Source organism: Tasmannia lanceolata, unplaced genomic scaffold, assembly GCF_043159265.1.
Source record: "Tasmannia lanceolata isolate RefF3 unplaced genomic scaffold, GAP_Taslan_0.1 ptg000015l, whole genome shotgun sequence".
NCBI classification, from domain to species: Eukaryota; Viridiplantae; Streptophyta; class Magnoliopsida; order Canellales; family Winteraceae; genus Tasmannia; species Tasmannia lanceolata.
The window spans coordinates 15,587,854-15,610,347 of NW_027518692.1; the positions used below are offsets into that span (position 1 = coordinate 15,587,854).

General features: G+C 39.7%; 1 protein-coding gene and 1 pseudogene across 1 annotated transcript in view; both read right to left on the reverse strand.

Annotated features, from left to right (window-relative positions):
* LOC143891770 (uncharacterized) overlaps nt 1-22,494 on the reverse strand; it is an 82,242-nt gene that overhangs the window by 42,393 nt on the left and 17,355 nt on the right. The gene's annotated exons all lie outside the window — the stretch shown is intronic.
* On the reverse strand, nt 15,055-15,703 carry LOC143845785 (serine/threonine-protein kinase BLUS1 pseudogene; annotated as a pseudogene).

A 22,494-nucleotide genomic window follows, 5' to 3' on the forward strand; every position in this document is an offset into this window, starting at 1 on the left:
TTACAAGATACTCTCAATCATTGTCCTACTCCCTTGTACCTTTTACCTTCCTCGAGATTTTACTCGATTTCCAGTTTTGCCGTCAATCTATAAGACTGACGGGGAAAATTCGAGTTTAATATACTTCATTTGGTTTAAAATTTTGTCATTTCCAAAGTACAGGTGGGATGAAGTTGAAAATAGGCCGAAAAATAAGTTTATTATGTTTAAATTGTGTTTTAAATGTTTTCTCTAAAAATCAGAGCTTTTAGTGTGGGAAGACTGAAGAGAGATTTGAGAGGGCATGACCAAGATGGAGTGGGAAGTGGCTAAAAATCAGAAGAAAAAAAAAGTCAATCATATTTTGAGTAAAGTTTTATGTTTTCTAACTTTCCAAGCCTTTCTTTTGCCCTCTTCCCACTTAGTCGCTCTAGTATCTATCCCTCCCCCACAATCCCTCATCATTCGGTAAGCTAAAATTCCACGAAAAAAATTCATGATCGCCAAATGTGCACTAAAAGTTTTAAACGGAGTATTAAATAGCAAACAGATAAAACACGTTTTTCTTTCAAAAAAAAAGTTTTGCTAACTATGTATGGAAATGCCGTTTTGCTAACAATGTATGGAGTATAAATAATTAAATAACACTAACTAAAACATCTTAAGCTTTTGGAGTAATTGCTTGTTTCACAGTTATACCTCACTGCAAGTCCTGGGTTCAAAATCCTTCAAGTCCTTAATATTAAAAATCCATGTGTACGGCCAACCCTAAAAAAGAGAGGTCACACATGAGGGGGAGTGTTGAAAATGATTAAATACCACCAACTCTAACAGCTTAATAATCATGGGTCTTGGGTTGAGGCAGTTTTCAAGTTGAAAATACGACCCAATCTAAAGATAGGCCGGGTTTAAAGGAAAAAAAAAAACTGAAACCACAAATCTGGCCTGACTCTTTTAGGTAGGGCTGCAACTTGGGTCGGGTTTTACCCCACCCGCATCGACCCGACCCGAAAATAGCTTGGGTTTGGTTCATGTTTCTCGGGTTTCGGGTCGAGCCGGGTCTACAATCCAAAAGCCCGCATGAATCTCGGGTCGAGACGGGTTTGAAGGGGTTCGACCCAACACGACTTACTTAAGTTATAGTAAGTATTTTTTATTTTTTTTCTAAAACTTTGTTACTTTAAAAGTGAAAACTTAAAAGTAAAACTCACGCATGCACGCAATCACAGGGACTCTTTCTGTTCGTTTCCCCCCTTTAGCTCTAGGGTTTCAAGTTTCAACTAAATAGTTAATCCACTAACTAGTTTGTTGTTTATCTCATATGAGTATAATCATTTTCATTTGGTAATGCATCAATTTATTCTCTTTGGACTAGTTATTAGTTAATGCACTAAAGAGTTTGCCATGCTTGAATTTTTCTACTTCTATGAGTTGAGTTGCCTTGCCAAACAAGAGTTTTCCTTAAAAAATTGTGTCAATGTAAAAAAAACCCGACCCGACCCGAGATTTATCATGCGTAAGGCCGGGTTTGGGAATCGTGGGTTTTCAGGAAAAAAACCCAACCCGACCTGAGATATTTTTCGGGTAGGGTTGGGTTCTTCAAAACCCGAGTTGCAGCCCTACTTTTAGGTATACTTTGATTTTTTTTTACCTCTTGAATAACATGACAAATTATTTTCCAGTATATTGTTATAAATGCTTTCATTGAGGTGGTCAAGTTTGTGTAGTGAAAAAAGCAATTTCTTTCTTAAATTTAGAGATTTTCGGCCAGAACATTTGTTGTTGTCTACATTGTTTGAAATTAGTCACTACCATAAGCTAAACATTAGAAACCCGACGTGGCCCAGGAAACAATCTTGGGTAGGGTCAGATTTTCTCGCAAAAAAACCCGACCCGACCCGACCTGAGATAATTTCTAAGGTAAGGTAGGGTTCTGAAAAACCCAACCTGCCCAAACCGATATGCAATCCTAGTCCCAACCATATGATTAGGGCCTACGATATTCAAAAGCTTCATATTCTTTCTGGTGGAATCATTGCAGGCCATATGATATATGTGGTCCATTCGTAATTGCCCTAGGAAAAAAGAAAAAACAAAGGAGGTCAGTCATTTTTAAAAGCCAAACGGGTGTGGAAATATCATTTCCGTTATTTAAATTGGGTATATATTTTTGCGTGGGGAATGAGAACCACGTTCCAATCTTTAATGGCGGGGCGAAAAAATTTCGCCCTTGATGGGGTGCTAGCATTCAAAAGGGAACTGGAGCCTAAGTCAATGGAAGACCAACAAAACCATCAGCAATGGCGGGTGCACTACTACTTCTCTACAGAGCTTGGAAAGTGATCTCTCCGAGAAAGACTACTCATAAAATCATCAATCGCATCAAGAAATTTCCAAGAAAGAAAGAAATTCGAGTTGGGATTTCCTCTAGCTCAATGGTTTAGGCTTTCTTCTTCAGCCTAGACGTCGGAGGTTCAATCCCAACTTAATTACGTACCAAAGAAAAAGAAAAAAAATATATAGTTTTCATTTGTTGCGTGCTCATTAAGTCCAATATATTTCATAAAGTAGAGTAACGCCACACTAGAAAATAATCCAAACCATTCATTTTTGGGCCACAATGTAAATAGGCTGCCCCCGGTTAATCTGAGCTTATCAGAAGCTTGGTCTAAAATTCCCGAAAAATTAGCTTTTTATGATTACATCGGTAATAATTCGGTGAAGGGGGGATTTCTGGATCCATCTCACGTCAATAACTCGACCCTTTCCGCCTATAGGTAATTTTAGACTAGTTTCCTTTGCAGTGGATACCTGAATTCAAAGTATGGTTCCAATCTATGTAAGTTTCTATAATGTACAGTCCCTCTACAGATCGGAGGGTTAAAATCATCATATGGAAATGCTCTACGGGTACTACCTATTTACCTGGTAAATGAATGGATTAGATCATCCTATGAAGTGGGTCCCATTGTACTTTCTGAAAAAAAATACAAGACTTCACGTGCACTCACCATATAAAATCTCAAAAGAATTCTCCAAAGAAGATTACCCAAGTCTTTTAACATTAAATAGAGTCGCCCTCAAAAATCAGCGTCGGCTTAAGCTGAAGTTAGTCCTACTCCTTTGCCGCAGCCCAGAGTATCATAAGCTCCCCCTAAATATGATTATATGCAAAAATTGGTTATAATAATTTCAGAAATAATTTAATTAAAGATGCCTTAATATCCTAACTACAAATAAGATTAAATTAAAATAATCATATTCCTTGTAAATTATGATTGATTTCGGTGGCGTACAAAAGAGTCCTTTTCTTAAACTCACCTTGTCTTCTCTTTTAAATTGGATTGTGGGCTTTTTCTAGATGTGGGACAAGGGGATAACTCTTAACAGGTTGTTACTAAAAGACAACGAGAGTTGGTGCAATTATCAAAACATGATAGTGCAAATATCAGTTTACATGATTTATAGATATTTTCCTAACGAATCAAATCTAGACCGTTGTTTTTTTATTTTTTAAGCTCTTCAATGTCCCAAATTGAAGGCTAAAAATCATCTGATTAAGGAGAACTTAGTGCATGGCTCATGCATAGCATTGGCAAGGTCTAGTAGATAAATAGGTCAGATGTTGAATAAGTAGGACCCGCTTCTGCATACCCATATTTTACCAAAATAATTGTTATCCGCACTATCATATTTTGATTACGGCACTACTCTCATACTCTACTCGGTGGATGTAGGTAGCACCATTTGAGTATTGTAACAACCTTGAAAAGCTAATTAAAAGGGTATAAAACAAACTGAGTAGTGCCGTTATCAAAATATTGCACTGCGGATACCACTCCCCTAAAAATATTAGGACGAGTTCAAGCTTTGACTGTATTTTTCTTAATGGTCATGTAAAAGGGACTGTTCAAAATAGGTATCACGGCATTGACGGGAATCACCTGTCGCAGACAGTTGCCAAAGAAAACACGCCTTATTTGACTGGTTAACAAAGAAAATGACGCTGCCAAATTGTCCAGCTAGCCAAGAGGGACAAAGATTTGGAAAATCCTAGCTTGAGTATTCTTTGGGTAAGTATCACCGTAGGTGGGGGCGGGGAGAATTTAAATGTCTGGTAAAGCAAAGCAAAGAGTAAGTATAGTTCAGGAAGAGACATAGAGATATAAAGTTAGAGAGAGCCAGAGACTAGGGAGGATTACCTAAAAATCTCTTTCATTTTTTAGATATTTCATATGAAAAAAGGACTGCTGCCGTGTCACCCAGACATGCAGCACATTTTTCTTTTGTGGTAATCTCTAAGGATTTTGGTGTTACTTTGGCAAACAAAAACCACAAGTAAAGCAAAACATGCATTTTTTTACTTGGGGATAGCTTAATGATCCCTTTTACTTGGCATCCAAACAGAGCCTAAGAGTCACGTTTGGATTCAATTTAAATCTTTTTGTTAGATTCCTCCTACAAGTTTTTTCTTTATTTCATTTATTTGTTTCCTTCTTGTGCCAGGAGTTAGAGATCTTTTTTTTATTCTAGCTATTAGTAGGTTTTTGACGAATATGACTTGTTGCCTTTACCTATAATTTGAGTCCATAGGTTTAGAAACTAGAAAGTGGAGTTTTAGTAGGAAAGGAACATGGCGTTTATAAATACCCTAGGTGCAAGGGATGTTCGCACATTTTGACCTTTGTTTTGCAATTAAAGAAAATTTCACTTTCGTTCTTGGAGAAAGCGTTGGTTATTTCTTATTCTTTATAGATTCGTAGAACAGCTCTTCGTGGATTCAACAAGCACCCTTCGTGGATTCGAAGGTTATTCTGATCGGAGGTTGAAGGCGGTCAACCCCCGACTCGTTCTTCGCGATTACGGCTATGCCAGGTGGTTTTAAAAACTTGTTAAGTTCCATGGCTTCACATGGAGAATGGGATAATCAAGAAACTGTGACAGTGGAGATGTTCAACACTCTACAAGCTACCGTCATGGTTTAAAATTTCGGTTTCGGTAACCGTTTCAAACCCCATCAAAAACAGAAATTTCAGTGAAATCCGACCGAAATTCGGTATATGGCGAAAAATGAAATTTAGGTAAATTTCGGTTTCGGTCCCTACCGAAATCCGAAAACCATGACTACCGTTAATCAAATAGTGGGGCAATTGGCACGGTTGAATCCCATTGCACACGAGCAACCGATATCGATGCCGGTGATCGGCAATAACATGCCCAAGTTGTACACCGAGTCTCACTTCCTGGCCCTAGAGTTACGTATTTTTTCGATGATGAATACACTAGCAAGGAGGAATTTGAAGATATCATCCATCTGAGGTATACCCGTGGCCCCGCTCCGCACACTGCGGCTTGTGATCACGATTATCATATTAAGGTGGATTTGCACGAGTTTAATGGCTAACTCCGTATCAAAGATTTTCTTGATTGGCTTACGGCGGTCGAGAGATTGAAAGACTACGTGAAAGTACCCGATGAGAGAAAGAAAAAATTCATGGCTTTAAAGGAGGAGCCTCGGCATGGTGCAAGCAAGTCTAACTCTCTCGTAAAAGGATGGGAAAGCAATCATTTTGGACATGGGCACGGATGCGTCATATCCTTCGTGAGAGATTTCTACACATCAATTATGAGCATATACTTTTTTAGCAATATCAAAATTGTCGCTAAAGTAGTAGATCAGTGCAGGATTACACAGAAGAGTTCTACTAGCTATTATCCAGGAATGATATTGCAGAGATCGAGATGCAACGTGTGACACGCTACATCAACAGTCTTCATTAGGAAATCTATGACCACGTAACTCTTCACCCGGTTTGGACACTATCTGAACCCGTGAAGATGGTAGAACAAATTGAGACCATGATAACCCGTCCGGAACTCTTCACCCGGTTTGGACACTATCTAAACCCGTGAAGATTGTAGAACAAACTGAGACCATGATAACCCGTCCGGCTGAAAGGACTTTTTACGTGAGTCAAGCCATGGTAGAGACACCACATACGGCAATTTTGATGGCAAAAGAGAAGGTAGAGACACCACATACGGCAATTTTGATGGTTCTCAATCCTAATATCGGGGAAAGCAAACCTGCCCAAGTGATCCCGACGCGAGGAAGAGGACGTAAAGATATTCCATCTACTTCGGCAACGACTCCAATTCCACGATGGGATCCGTATGAATCACAATTCGAGCAACTAATCATATGCTAGTATTGGGATTTTGAACTAAGAACGCAGTTGGAGCATCGGCGGGGATTTTAGTAGGCTGGGATTCAGCTTGTTTGTTATTAATTGACTCATGGACGGGTAGTTTGGTGTTACTTTGGCAAACAAAAACCACAAGTAAAGCAAAACATGCATTTTTTTACTTAGGGATAGCTTAATGATCCCTTTTACTTGGCATCCAAACAGAGCCTAAGAGTCAAGTTTGGATTTAATTTAAATCTTTTTGTTAGAATCCTCCTACAAGTATTTTCTTTATTTCATTTATTTGTTTCCTTCTTGTGCCAGGAGTTAGAGATCTTTTTTTTATTCTAGCTATTAGTAGGTTTTTGACGAATATGACTTGTTGCCTTTACCTATAATTTGAGTCCATAGGTTTAGAAACTAGAAAGTGGAGTTTTAGTAGGAAAGGAACATGGGGTTTATAAATGTAATAACCGGTAATATATATATATATATATATATATATATATATATATATATATACAAATAAATAAAAATGGCCTCATAGGTGAGTAATCATCGGCCATTACTCATTTTACCCCGAGTTAATCGGGCATGAGGACATCTGGCATAATGGGGCATACGCGATTCGAACCCAACGCTGAGCGAGGATTGAACGGCTTCCTACCACTAAACCACCGTCCCAGATGTCAACTAAAAATGAGTAGATACTTACACATATTAAAAATTACCAATAGTCACTATTCATAATTATTATTCACAATAGTCACTATGCAAGATTACTATGCAGAAATACTACGTAAGATTACTATGCAGAAATACTATGCAAGTTAACTATTGAGATAAACTATTCAAAAATTACTATTCACAGTAGGACCCACCGAGTACTATTCACAAGCGGGTCCCACCAACAGTGGGTCCCACATCAGCAGGCCCCACACAAGCGGGTCCCACATCAGCGGGCCCCACACAAGCGGGTCCTACCACCAGTGGGACCCACAACAAGCAGGACCCACAAATAGCGGGACCCAACGCCAGCGGGACCCATCACCAGTGGGAACCACTACCAGAAAGACACATCGCAACCACTTTCATTAACTCATTGGTTAAGCGGGTCACTCCACAACCACTTTCATTAATAAGTAGTTGCGCTTCACCGACGAAAATAATAATTAAATAATATTAATCATCATGTTACTATTCAAGCAGCCTTTACTATTCATTTATTTATACCTTTACTATTCCTATATTTTTGTAAAAGCATTTAAGAGAAGCATTTAAGAGAGTAGTTGTGAATTTAAGAATGTAGTATCTATAAATAGAGGCTCTCATTTTGTTATTTCGACAAACCCTAGTAGAGCTAAAAAAATTCAGAGAAGAAAGAGTAAGAGAGAGAGGAGAAGGAAAAAGGAAATCCACTTCATCACTACCAAGGTAAGTCTTTCATATAGATAGTTAAAGTATTTATTATTGGTAATATGGTTGGTTCTACCACCTATGTAAATATTAGGATAAAGCATGCATAAGAGGCGATAACTCGCTATAGATTATGCAAGTTTTATCATCTTATTTGAACGGTGAAATGCTAGCATAGTAACCGTAAAGTAAACTTTAATCAAAGAAAGGCGAACTGCTGAGCATAGTAGCCCATCTTATTTGAACGGTGAAATGCTAGCATAGTAACCGTAAAGTAAACTTTAATCAAAGAAAGGCGAACTGCTGAGCATAGTAGCCAAGAAATAAACTAAATCAAAGAATGGTGAACTGCTGAGCATAGTAACCTGTGGGGTCCACATGAATAGTAACATGTGGGGTCCATATGAATAGTGCATGCTGGGCCCCATGATTTTAAAAAATTTAATAGAAAGAACACTGAACACAGGGAACATTATTTTGGACATAGATGGACATTACCTGGACATAAAGGACACTGCCTTAAAACATGAATTTGATAAAATTAGAATATATTTACAGGTTATCCACTCCAAGGTGTAAGCTCAAACAAACCTGTGATCAGAAAGCTATATGTAAGGGTTGTAAGGGTTTTTCTTCCATTGATTCTCTTTTGCTATATGTAAGGGTTTTCGTCCATTGATTTTCTTTTGATATATGTAAGAGTTTTCTCCATTGATTCTCTTTTGATATACTGGATGTGAATATTTCATATTCTTTGATTCTCTTTATACGCAATTGCTATAAGAGTTTCTATCCTTCTAAGATCCACAACTGATGAGAATCCAAGGGGGATCCTTTCTTTCAGACCCCATTCCTTTCAGATAAATGATTTTACTGATAAAGCTACAATTCTATTTTGTATCCTCGAAACTTGTTTCCGTGAGATATGTTTATGTTTAGGGTTTATCTTGTGATACCCTAATTCTGGATATGGACTGAGTTATGATATGATGACGGGTGGATGCCTTATAGTCCTCCATGTGCACGTGGGTAAAGACGACTCTAGAGAGTGTAAATCTAGAGGATTATGAGCCGAGGTATGGCTATGAATGGGCCGAGATATGGCTATGAATGAAAGCATCTATGCTTAATGAAGTCTATATATATAATTCTATATATAATTCTTGATATCAAGTTCTGTAAGTTTTCTCTATACGTTTGGAAAGTATGTTGTGCTTATTCTTTCTTTCCATGTTTATAATGTGAGATGTCCTATCTGCAAAATATCATGTTCTTATGAGCTCTGCAAAATATCATGTTCTTATGAGCTCTGCAAAATATCATGTTCTTATGAGCTTGACAATTCTACATCACTTGTTGTTTATACCCTACTGGGCTATTTGAGCTCACCCCTTTCTTTTTCTTGTTTTATTGTTCCAACCCCCAGGTGAAGTATAGATGAAAGATGAGGAATGCTAGAGTTGAATGCAGAACTGTTCTAAAGGACAAATATGTTTTAAATATGTATCAACTATGTCTTGAATTAAGATGTAATAAGTTAGACCTAATTTCTGTAAACCCTCTAAACGTAGTTGTTGTATTTGAGATCTTGAGAATAATGAAAGTTTTTTAAAAGATGATGTAATATTCTTCTACGCACCGAGTTGGTATTTCCAAAAATCTGGAGCGTTACAATAAATACCCTAGGTGCAAGGGATGTTCGTACATTTTGACCTTTGTTTTGCAATTAAAGAAAATTTCACTTTCGTTCTTGGAGAAAGCGTTGGTTATTTCTTATTCTTTATAGATTCGTAGAACAGCTCTTCGTGGATTCAACAAGCACCCTTCGTGGATTCGAAGGTTATTCTGATCGGAGGTTGAAGGCGGTCAACCCCGGACTCGTTCTTCGCGATTCCGGCTATGCCAGGTGGTTTTAGAAACTTGTTAAGTTCCATGGCTTCACATGGAGAACGGGATAATCAAGAAACTGTGACAGTGGAGATGTTCAACACTCTACAAGCTACCGTCATGGTTTAAAATTTCGGTTTCGGTAACCGTTTCAAACCCCATCAAAAACAGAAATTTCAGTGAAATCCGAAATTTCGGTCCGAAATTTGGTAATTTGGTTCGAAATTTCAGCCGAAGTTTTGTAACACTTTTTTTTTAAAATAAATAATGGCATGTAATTGTAATTTAGGACCGAAATTCGGTATATGGCGAAAAATGAAATTTCGGTAAATTTCGGTTTCGGTCCCTACCGAAATCCGAAATTTCAGTCGAAATTTAAAACCATGGCTACCGTTAATCAATTAGTGGGGCAATTGGCACGGTTGAATCCCATTGCACACGAGCAACCGATATCGATGCCGGTGATCGGCAATAACATGCCCAAGTTGTACACCGAGTCTCACTTCCCGGCCCTAGAGTTACGTGTTTTTTCGATGATGAATACACTAGCGAGGAGGAATTTGAAGATATCATCCATCTGAGGTATACCCGTGGCCCCGTTCCGCACACTGCGGCTTGTGATCGCGATTATCATATTAAGGTGGATTTGCACGAGTTTAATGGCTAACTCCGTATCAAAGATTTTCTTGATTGGCTTACGGCGGTCGAGAGATTGAAAGACTACGTGAAAGTACCCATTGAGAGAAAGAAACAATTCATGGCTTTAAAGGAGGAGCCTCGGCATGGTGCAAGCAAGTCTAACTCTCTCGTAAAAGGATGGGAAAGCAATCATTTTGAACATGGGCACGGATGCGTCATATCCTTCGTGAGAGATTTCTACACATCAATTATGAGCATATACTTTTTTAGCAATATCAAAATTGTCGCTAAAGTAGTAGATCAGTGCAGGATTACACAAAAGAGTTCTACTGGCTATTATCCAGGAATGATATTGCAGAGATCGAGATGCAACGTGTGACACGCTACATCAACAGTCTTCATTAGGAAATCTATGACCACGTAACTCTTCACCCGGTTTGGACACTATCTGAACCCGTGAAGATGGTAGAACAAATTGAGACCATGATAACCCGTCCGGAACTCTTCACCCGGTTTGGACACTATCTGAACCCGTGAAGATGGTAGAACAAACTAAGACCATGATAACCCGTCCGGCTGAAAGGACTTTTTACGTGAGTCAAGCCATGGTAGAGACACCACATACGGCAATTTTGATGGCAAAAGAGAAGGTAGAGACACCACATACGGCAATTTTGATGGTTCTCAATCCTAATATCGGGGCAAGCAAACTTGCCCAAGTGATCCCGACGCGAGGAAGAGGACGTAAAGATATTCCATCTACTTCGGCAACGACTCCAATTCCACGATGGGATCCGTATGAGTCACAATTCGAGCAACTAATCATATGCTAGCATTGGGATTTTGAACTAAGAACGCAGTTGGAGCATCGGCGGGGATTTTAGTAGGCTAGGATTCAGCTTGTTTGTTATTAATTGACTCATGGACGGGTAGTTTCTCTGTGACAGTTGGGTTAAAGAAATTTATAATGGTTTCATGTGGACCTTTTCCAATGTGTAGGGACCAGTATCCCAGAAGGATAGGAATTTGCTATGGGAGGAACTAGAGAATGTTGGCGAGAGATGGCATCATCATTGGTGTGTAAGGGAAGATTTCAATGACATAACATTCATGGAGGAAAGGGTGGGGGATAACGGATTGAGTTATAAGAATATGATTACTTTTGAGAAAAAAATGGCAGATGTTAGGCCCAAGATCGGTAACAGATATGACAGTGACAGAAGAGCTGATCTGGCGGGTCCCAGCAGTTAACTCAAGAGTTATCATGCACAGGAGCGTACAAGGTCAGAAGACCAACCCGGAGTGGTAGCTCCGGATAGGCTCTTTGACACTCAAGTCAGTATGAGTAGGAGAGAAGCCAAACATGGGATTGTAACTTTTCTTAGGGATTTGTGGACCCCAATCCGAGAGGGGCGGGGGACGGGCCCCCACGCTAAGTCTCAGGATCATCCACGTGAATTGAGAGCTCTACCAAGGAACTCTCGAAAGAAGTGCCTCTCACAGCATGAGTGGCGATAAAAGGTGAGATACCTCTCGATTCGGGGACTAGCCCAGATTCGAGGCGTACCTTAAACAAAGAAGAGTCGTTATCCAAGGAAGTGGGCCCAGGATCCCATATTATGCTCTGTTGCAACGGATAACCAGAGATATAAAAGAAGGTTCGTGCCCGATTACGAATTTGGAAGGTCCGAAGAGCACCTCGTCCGCCCAAGTGCAAGCACTACGTCTCTTATGCCATTTACTTATTGATTTTGAAGAGTTTTGGGCGAAAGTCATGTGAAATGGGAACGAATATCTCCGAGAAGACGTCTATCTAATCATGCATGTCTCGGAGATGATTGATAAGCACACCTAAAATAAATGAAATAAGTGTCACCTGAGAATAACTAGGTTATGAGTGTCATACCTGTGGACCCCGATCCGAGGACGGAGGTGAGGGAACGGGTCCCTACCACCCTCTGGATCATCCACGTGTGAAGGAGAGCTCTACCAAGGAACTCTCAAAACGGATGCCACCCTCATAGCATAGCACGAGTGGCGATATAAAAAGAAAGAAATATGTCTTGATCTGGAACCAAGGTTCGAAACCGAGACATACCTAAAATAAACTCAGAGTCGTCATCCATGGATATGCCATGGAACTCTAAAATCAAATCCTCTGTCCAATGGATAACCAGAAATATATATGGGTTCGTGCCTGGTTACGAATGGAGAAGGTCTGAGAGCACCCCCAATTCGTCCGAGTGCAAGCACTTGGTCTCTTATGCCATTTTCATTAACTCCAAAGAAGTTTGGGTAAAAATCATGTGAAATGGGAACAATTCTCAAGAGTCGTCTATCTAAGCATGCATTTTTTGAGAATACAAATAATAAACACACATAAAATAAAATGAAAGATGTGTCACCTAAGCATAGCTAGGTTATGAGTGACATGCCTAATGGGTGTCTAAGTTCTGATGTGCAAACACATGCAAGCTATAGCTAAAGGTATAGGATCAGTACAAGAAAGTAAGAAAACACATCAAAACATACAATGACTACACAACAAATCCTAAGACTCTAAATGATTAGCCCGAGTCTTCGGATGGTCTGGTATTCATCCAAAGAAGCCTACGTATCCCCGCCTCCACGAGAATCAAGGCAACGTAGGTCTTTGCGCCTATTCTAAGCTAGGATGCCTAAGACACCTAGACCTCTATCCTAGACTCGATCTAAAAGACCTGACCAATTATTAAAGTTTATTGTACGATTATTTAACTTCCAGTGAATTGTGGATTTTAGGACACCCTATATGCCCTAACTAAATGCAGATTAGCCCTAAGCTAATGCAGGTGGTTCCTACAACCTATGTGTAACTAGGCTGTATTTCCTAAGAAAAACAAAGGGTGGACTAGCGTATCCTATTCTAGTCATCACTCGGCGATGTGGATCGCCGACTGACCGGACGGAGGCGCTCCTATAACTCTATGATAGACCCCTAACTCTAAAACAATCACACAACAAGCAAACAAACAAACAACCTATCAAAAGAAAAACCTAACTCTAAAACTCTCTATCTAGGAGAAACTCCTAACTCCAGAGAAAGATCTTTTGAAAATGAGGTTTTAAAGATTTGCTTATTCAAAAAGATTTAAAATGCTATTTATAAAAGTTTGGCTGGACTTGGGATATAAATCCCAAGCTGCACTACGTACCTCCTGAAAGAGGATTAAGCCAACGTAGTTCGAAACGAACTCTCCTAATTGCTAATTCTAAAACATTCAACATTTTAGGCTTTTGATATTTTTTTAATGTTTTTTATGTTTTTAAATTTCTAATGTTTTTGAGTTTTAAAATATTCAATGTTTTTGAATTTTAAAACTTTTTCCAATGTTTTTGAAGTTTAAAGAGTTTTCACCATTTTGGTCAAAGACCTAAGGGAATATACAAAGCAAAACTCTAGGGTTAAAACCCAGGGCTAACAGGGGAAACCCCTAAACCAGATAAATTAACGCCAAAGACGAGGGAATGATCTAAGATCACAAACAAGAAAAGCTCTAATGAGACTGTGCTAGTCTCTAACAAAGAAGAACGGCGACAACACTAAGGAGAAACTCCCAACTAATAACACTATCGAAAGAGAAGGTAAATGAATCAAAGACTCTCTAATATCATCAACAAAAGAACGAATGAGTCAAAGACTCTCTAATAAAGCTATTAAAAGGATAAATGAGTCAAAGACTCTCTAATAACACCTAAAGACAACTGAGTCAAACACTCTCTAACAACACTACCCGAAGGACGAAGGAGTCAACGACTCTCTAACAAAGCTATTCAAAGAACGAGTGAGTCAACGACTCTCTAATAAAAACCACTAACGAAAATAAATGAGCCAAAGGCTCTCTAATACTACAACTTAAAGGAGGAATGAGTCAAAGACTCTCTAAAAGGAGCTGCTCTAATATAAGGCTGGGTAAGCCTTCTAAAAATGGAAACGCTCCAAATGAGACAAGGCTTCTCTCCAAATAGGGGCTCAATAAATGAGGCAAGGCATGCCCCCTCTGGGTATACTCCCTACCAAACTAAAGCGACCTCCCTAAGGGTAGGTCCAAAATAACAAGGCTTGTCTACGAGGGAGAAACACCTTAATGAGACAAAGCATGTCTCCTAGCACGGAACTTGCTAATAAGACCACAATGGTCTCCTAAATGAGGAAGAGAAACTATCACTTAAAGGTTTCTAAAAGACTAGAGAAGTCTCTAAATAAAAGAGGGGAAGCTCTACTAAGACTGAGCAAGTCCCCCGAGGCCGGGCTTAGGCTAGCGCCTTCATCGCCCAAATATCCACATCCTCAAGTCTTCTCTGAATTAAATCCAAACCCATAAAAGAAGACCAGACAATCAACCTCTTCCCACCTTTGAGAGAAGTTCGATTAACACGACTCACATCTATTTTTATACCAAAGATCATCTCATCAAGCCTCTTGATCCTTTGACCCTTTTCTTCTAAGCACTTGGCAGCAAAATACCCAAAGTGCCTATTATCACTAGCAAGGGTACCTCTATGCATCAAAGAATCTGTTATAGATGCCCACTTGTAAATAAAATCATCGACCCAAATCTTTGTAGAGGTGGGTGAGCTCTTGATAAACAACAATTCAATGCCTTTTGCAGCCATGAAATCATGGGAAATATCAGTCATATCAAGAAAAGTTTCACTAACTGGAAGGAGATTTCCATCGATCACCCAAGCATTGTATTCATACTCAAGACATTTTCTTATCACATAGGCCATAACTAAAATCTCCTTGATCAGCTCCTCATTAGACCCTTGAAACCCCATCAATTTATACCTTCTAATATCATTGATCATTTGCTCTGCGTAAATCACGGGATGTCCTCTCCTCGCAAGATCAGTCAGAAATTCAGAGTTGACACCAATCAGAATGCAGTTCTAAATATTTAGCCTCTCAAAATGGCAGAGCAAGTTCATGTGCTGCTACTCCAAAAGACCAAATGTCTGCCTTAAAATCATATCCATGCAATTGCTGCATACTTCAGGAGCCATCCAGCATGGATTCCCAACAAACGTATTTCTTGGGCGCTGTCTGCCGCCAGTATCAAAACATGCATGCTGAAACATCAAAGTCTGCTAACTTTACAGTGCCATTAGCAACGATTAAAATATTTCCAGACTTAACATCTCTGTGGATATGCCCATGGCCATGGAGATAAACAAGAGCTTTAAGAACCTTCCGCAAAAAAAAGGTTGCAATAACTGGCTCTTCAAAACCTTCTGGATGAGCAGACTTCATTATATGAAGGCAAGATCCCCCAGACATGCAAGGCATCACAACCCAAAGGTTGTGGTCTGCCGCGAAAGAGCAATGCCCGAAGTAAGCTTGGATGATTAGTCAAAGTCATGGTTTGCATCTCACGACGGATTTCATCCCAATCATTATTGCACATTTCCAGGTCCAGAACCTTAATAGCAACTACCTCATTAAGCGGAATGCAGAGAGCCCTGTACACAGCAGCACTGACGCCTTCCCCAACTTCCTCATATAATTTGCACTCTTTTGAACTGACTGGAAATCTCATCTCAGATACCTGTTCCATGGTTCTTTCTTATAGCACATCATTAACACCCTCTGCACCCCTGGATATTCCATAATAGATACTGAGTTTTACAACAAATGGAATATCAGCCAACTTAATATGAAGTGTCTTCCAATTTGGTAACAGCTCCCCTTTGCTCAAAACAAAATTTGTACACGAACCTAACAATTCCATGAAGTTGGTCACACTCAATATTACTATATCATGTAAAAGCATACGTAATTTTGTACAAGTGATGATTTAAGAACCCTAATCATTTCCAATAAAGACCAGTATCTGATAATCTCACTGTGCATTCAAATTTATTTCTTCAAGTAATCACATGATGCGATCAAATCCTGTTTCAAAAATCTCGAGAGCAGTCCTCTCCAATCCAAAATTTGAACACCTTGATACCAGGCATCTTGCCAGAAACCGCATATAAGAGAGGAGGCATTAGCGATACTCATTAGACGACTTCCAATGCCAAAGATGATGCTAACTGAGCCTCCAAATGAGCATGTTAGCAGTTCAACCATTTTGAGTTTAGAGAAACATTCTCTACTAAGAAGATATCCAATGAATCAGTGAGAAATAAGATTGAGACAACCTGAACACTTTCAACAAATCTTTAGAATTCTATGCTATTTCCATTGTTTCAAACCCATTTCATTCGTTCCCATCAGGCTAATACTGAATTCATGACAATTCACAAGAATAGACGCTAACATAGATTGATAAAAAGAGAAATACAGGCTGATTGTATGCCATAGCTAAAATTACATGGCGCTGCAAGAGAGAAAATAAACAAGGTTTCTTTGATCCAAACAAAATGAAGAAGTGGTCGAACATCAGCACATGGGAAGCAAGCATGAAAATAATAAGATCTAATAGAACGGAAAGAAACGAAGTGAACATATATTACCTTCTTTACTCTTCTTCTCTGAGATTTGGTAATCATCACTGCAGCCACGGAATCGCAATTTTCACGGTATCGGAATTGGGGGACACCGGCCGGAATTACAGAGGAGGTGGAAGAAGGTTGAAAAGGGGATTTGAGGGATCCGGTGGGTAGTGAACGGAAAAGGCGATGACCGGCCGGAGAAGACAACAGACTTTGCCGGAATGGTTTGTGATTGCCGTGGATTGGGTTTCCAGGTGGGTTTGGAGAAGAAAAAAAATGCATCAGAGCAAGATGGAGATTTTAATGGAGGTTGATGGTGGAGGATGTGGCGGCTCAAGATGGTGGTGGCGATTGGTGGAGCATAGGGTCGGATTTAATGGAGGTAATGGCAGGCCGATCGGAGCTCCGGCACCGTTGCCGGAGGAGAAACACTCTCCCTTTCTCTGCAATCTCTTTCCCTCTGTCTCACGAGGAAAATCTTAGATCTGGATCTGAGATTACCTCTTCAAATCTCCTCCTCTCTTCTCCCTCTCTCTTTCTCTCTCTCTCTCTCTCTCTCTCTCTCTGAAATTCCAGCAAAAATGATTTCTCCCCCTTTTTTTCATTCGTTACAGGTTTATATAAACAAAAGATGGCTATTGATATTCACACTCCCCAAATGATGATCGCACAAAATTTGATAAGCACGCGAATCGGCTCCGTCCCAGACGGGATTATGCACCCCCTTCTACGAAAAAATGATATATTTGCCTCCCTTTTTCCGTGGACAACCCCTTTTTCAAATGCTTCACCCCCCTTCTGGTCTGCATTGCGCTCACTCCCTTGGCTCGTTCACTGAGCAAACGCGCTCGGATCTCGACGAAATTTTACGGAGACCTATGGGAGACCTTAAGCTACCCTAGGGTTCAATTTGGGACCCCAGCTCACTGATTTGACGAGGCTTCGCACAAGCGACGTGAACTCGGGTTCGGTCAAAATGGGGTGTTTACAATACCTAATTGGTGTCTAAATTCTGGTGTACAAACACATGCATGTTATAGCTAAAGGTATAAGGTCTGTACATGAAAGTAAGAAAACATAGCAAAACATACAACAGAATTCAATTCGATACGTGACTGAACAAGAAGAATCCTAAAACTCTAATGCAAGACTTGACTCGGACCAAGATGGGCTGCTCTATGTATCCCGGCCTCAGGAAGAATCGGAGTCAACGTAGTTCGATGACCTATTCTAAACTATAATGCCTAACCAGCTAGAACCGATATCCTAGACTCGATCCACTAGACTCGACTGATTTTTAAAACTTTTTTGTACGATTGCTTAAATTCAAGTGAATTGTAATTTTTATGACTCTCTATATGCCTTAACTAATGCAAGTTGATTAGCCTTAAGCTAACGCAGGTAGGCCCTATACCCTATATGTATCTAGGCTGTGCATTCTAAGGAAAACCATGAGCTGACTAAATGCTTCCTAGTCTAGCCATCGGTTCGACTAGGTGTCTAACCGATCAGGACTCGAGGCCTCCTAACTCTAGGGACACTCACACGACAAGACACACCATATCAATACAAACAGGACAGCCTCCTAACTCTGAAACCACCCCAAATATCTAGGACAGACTCCTAATTCTAGGGGAAGATCTTTTTGAAAATGTTTTGAAGAATTTTTGTATTTTTGGAAGGTTTGAAATGATTTATTTATAAAGTTTGGCTGGACTTGGGATATGGATCCCAAGCTGCACTACGTACACTATTGAAAGGGATCAAGCCAACGTAGTTCGGAACAGATTTTCCTAGTACGCTCCTAAGACTCAAGATTTTTGAGAATTTTGCCTTTTCAAATATTTTTTGAATTTTCAAGTGTTTTTGACTCAAGAGGACAAATTCCTATCATCATAAGAGTATGACAGACTCCTGATATCCCGCAAATGTTGGACAGCATCCTATGCTTTGCGGGGGAAAAAGACAGAATCACGACTCTGCAAGGGTTGGACAACATCCTATACCTTGCAAGAGTGGATAAAAAAATCACATGATTTGATGAGAGGTCGGACAGAATCCTAACCCCTATGATGATAGGACAGACTCTTGAAAGACTGACTCTCTAACTAAGGACAGACTCCTAGCTAAGGACGAACTCATATCGAAAAGACTGACTCCTAGTGCACAACCCTAAGAGGGGAGTACTAGTGAGACTAGGCTAGTCTCCTAAAAGAAGAGAAGATAAAGGAGGATGCTAGTGAGACTGAGCAAGTCTCCTAAACACCGAGGTGGGCTCCAAGTACTTCCTTTCAAATGATAAAATCCTAAGCAAATATACAACAAAATATAAAGGAAAAGCAATAATTCTTATCAATGATTCAAGAAAATCAAGATAATGTATAATAAAGAGGATCAAGTCTGGACTTTAAAGCACATTCAGCCATAAAATGAAATCAATGTATAATAGGATGATAATAAAAAAATCAAGACCTAAACTTATTATCTCCAAATCATGGGCAACAAGGACTATGGCATAGGGTTCAAACTAAGAAAATAAACTCCTTACCAGCAAGAGTAAATGATTACGGGTTCTCAAATACACACGAGCATATATGATTTCTGACGAATTTGAATTATGACAACTAAAGATACATAAACAAGTGGGTATTCCAAAGAGTCCAGGGGTTATGGTGCATGGAACCTAATGATAGCATATCAATAGCCTAAAGGAATATAATTACATCAAGAGGCCAATCCGAGTCAAAGAAAAAGTAAAAACTTGAAATGTTCACGCAAGAGTAATTGATTGTGCTTTTATTTTCCCTGAGTTGAGTAAATATTCTCTGATTAACGACAACAAAAATGATTAGACCTGAATTGAGGATTTTAAAGCTCTGGAATCATCGAGTACTTTGCCGGACGACAAGGAAGAATGACCGGAACAAGAGATTTCGTCAAAGAAAATAGCTGCAAATCATTTTCCTCTTCTTCTTCTTCTCCAAACTTCCAAAACCCTTTTTCTGTGCTTTTCTTAACAAGGATCCAAGCTCTACTTTTCTTCTTCTCTCAGATTATACACCAAAACGATGAGGTTATTGGAATGAACCGATGTAATTGCAGAGAAGGCCACCGAAATATACGAAATCGTTGTAAAATAGAGAAAATTGATGGATCTAATGATGGCTTAACTGAAATTACAGACGTAGGTGTAAATGATAGGGGTTTTAAGAAGGAATCGAAGAATATTTTGGTGAACGCCAACTAGATCTGAGATTCGAAGATGGAGAAAATAGCAAAAGTAGCCAGATATTTTAGATTTTAGTACAGATTCCTCTCTCCTCTTTCTCCAATTCTCTCTGTATATTTATCCCCCTTTGCTAGGGTTTCAAAGATGGAAAATTATAGATCAGAGCTCCGATCGGAGTTGACCAGAGAAGAAAAGATCTACCGGAAAGGAGATAAAAGATGTGCGAGGTGAGGATGGCTGGACGGAGAAGAAGATCGGAGGAATAAAAAACAAAAGCTAAGGCATAATGAAATTGAAGAATCTAAGTGACGTTTGAGTGAAGGGAAGAAGAAAGAGAAGCTGGATTTTAGGGCATATCCGAAGAAGATTGCCGGATTCCGGCAAAAAATCGACGGAGAAGATAAGGATTCAACGAGAACTCCTCTCTCTCTCTCTGGAATTTTCTCTAATATCTCATATCTGAGAGATTTTACAAAGATTTGCAAGAGATCTTGATGTTCTGATCTTCGCAAAAATCACCAAACCTTGAATGTATAGGAACTCACCGGAGGATGCAGAGTCTTGCTGGAATTGGATCGGATCATCGTCTTTGGCCAGAATCCGGCATACGCTATCGGAGAAGATGATTAAAGGAGACGAAACCCTAGCTCTCACTCTCTCTCTGTGAAATTTTTTCTTTTTTTTAGAAAACGAGCTTTAGCTTAGTATTTATAAACATTTTCAATTTTGATATTCGCACTCAAAATTTGATGGGCGCGCGGAAATTGATAAACGTGCACGCGTAATCCGCATCTTTTTCGGCTCAGATTCATCTTTTCTAGGATAAATTCGCCCCCCTCTCAGGAGAAACTCACCCCCCTTTCTGATTTACACTACGGTCCTCTCTCGGCTCATTCACTAAGCAAACACGCTCGGATTTCAACGAAATTTTTCAGGGACCTTAGTAGGATCCTACCCTAGCTTAGGGTGAATTTTGGGACTTTAAAACATTGGTTTTATGGGGTTTTTCATAAAATTGGAAGGTTAAGGGCATGGTCAAAATGGGGTGTCTACAGATGCCCCTCTTTGGCAGAGTGTGCTTGTCGCGCGAATGTCAAAGCTGAATTGACAACACATTTTGACTGGCCCAAAATTGATTGGAGAGAAAGAAGAATGAAGAAGATGATTTGGTGAATATTGGATTTTTGAAAGGATCAAATACCTCAGGGGTTATGATATAGAATGGATGCCTCAGGGGTCTGAATGGAAAGGATTTTGGTTACTTGCTTGATGCTCTCAAACATGTTCTCAGAGTGACTTTAACTTTTTCTACGCTCGGGGCGAATACTTTCAAGGAAAATTTGGTTTCTTCACTCGGGGTGAATGCTCTCAAAAAGAAATTTGATTTTACGTTCAGGACGAAAACTCTCAGGTGAAATTGGGCGAATGCTTTCATAAAGAATTTGGGTTCTACGCTTGGAGCGAATGCTTTTCAAAGAGACAAATTGATTTTACGCTTGGAGCGAATGCTTTCAGGAAGAAAATGGGTTCGAATGATTTCGGGAAGAATTTTGGTTCTACGCTTAGAGCGAAATGCTTTTCAAAGAGAAATTGATTTTACGTTTGAAGCGAATGCTTTCAGGAAGAAAATGGGTTCGACGCTTGGAGCGAATGCTTTCAGGAAGAATTTTGGTTCTACGCTTAGAGCGAACTGCTTTTCAAAGAGACAAATTGATTTTACGCTTGGAGCGAATGCTTTCAGGAAGAAAATGGGTTCGACGCTTGGAGCGAATGCTTTCAAAGAGAATTTGGGTTCTACGCTTAGAGCGAATGCTTTCAGGAAGAATTCGGTTTCTTCACTCGGGGTGGATGCTCTCTGGGAGGATTTGGTATTTTCACTCGGGGTGGATGCTCTCAGGGATAATTTGGTTTCTTCACTCGGGGTGAATTCTCTCAGGGAGAAAATTTGGTATTTTCACTCGGGGTGGATGCTCTCAGGAAAAATTTTTGGTATTTTCACTCGAGGTGGATGCTCTCAGGGAGAAAATTTGGTATTTTCACTCGGGGTGGATGCTCTCAAGGAGAATTTGGTTTTAAAATTTCATATTCAACATGACTTATGAGTAATTTGGTGAAACGTTGGACACATAACTCAGCATTCAAAACATATTGGTGAAATAGCCTCCCACCAGACATATAACTTGAGTAACACATCGATCACACAGGTATTCCTGACTCCGCACTTGGGTGACGGCACACTGTGGAACGACGGATCATGACTTGAATTTTCATTACTAACAACAAAATAACTAGATAGAGCTGCGGTCCAGTTTTTCACCAAATTAGACAAGAAAGAACGACAGTTGAATGAAAATTTTGATCAAGGGTCTATGGCAATAAGCCACAAAGAGCCTTGTAAAGAACGAGGGTCCACGGTGGTAAATCGTGAAGAGCCAGGTAATAATGTGGGGTCCATGGTAATAAGCCAAGAAGAGCCCAGCAAGAAAGATTTTGGGTGATTAATGGATTAGAAAACTGGGAATCAAGGGTCCATAGCCATAAGCTATGAAGAGCCAAGAAGTAATCGAGGGTCCACGGTGACAAGCCATGAAGAGCCACGCAATGAATATAGTGTCCATGGCAAGAAACCATGAAGAGCCCAGCAGAAAGGAATCAAGGGTCCACGGCAATACTCCGTGA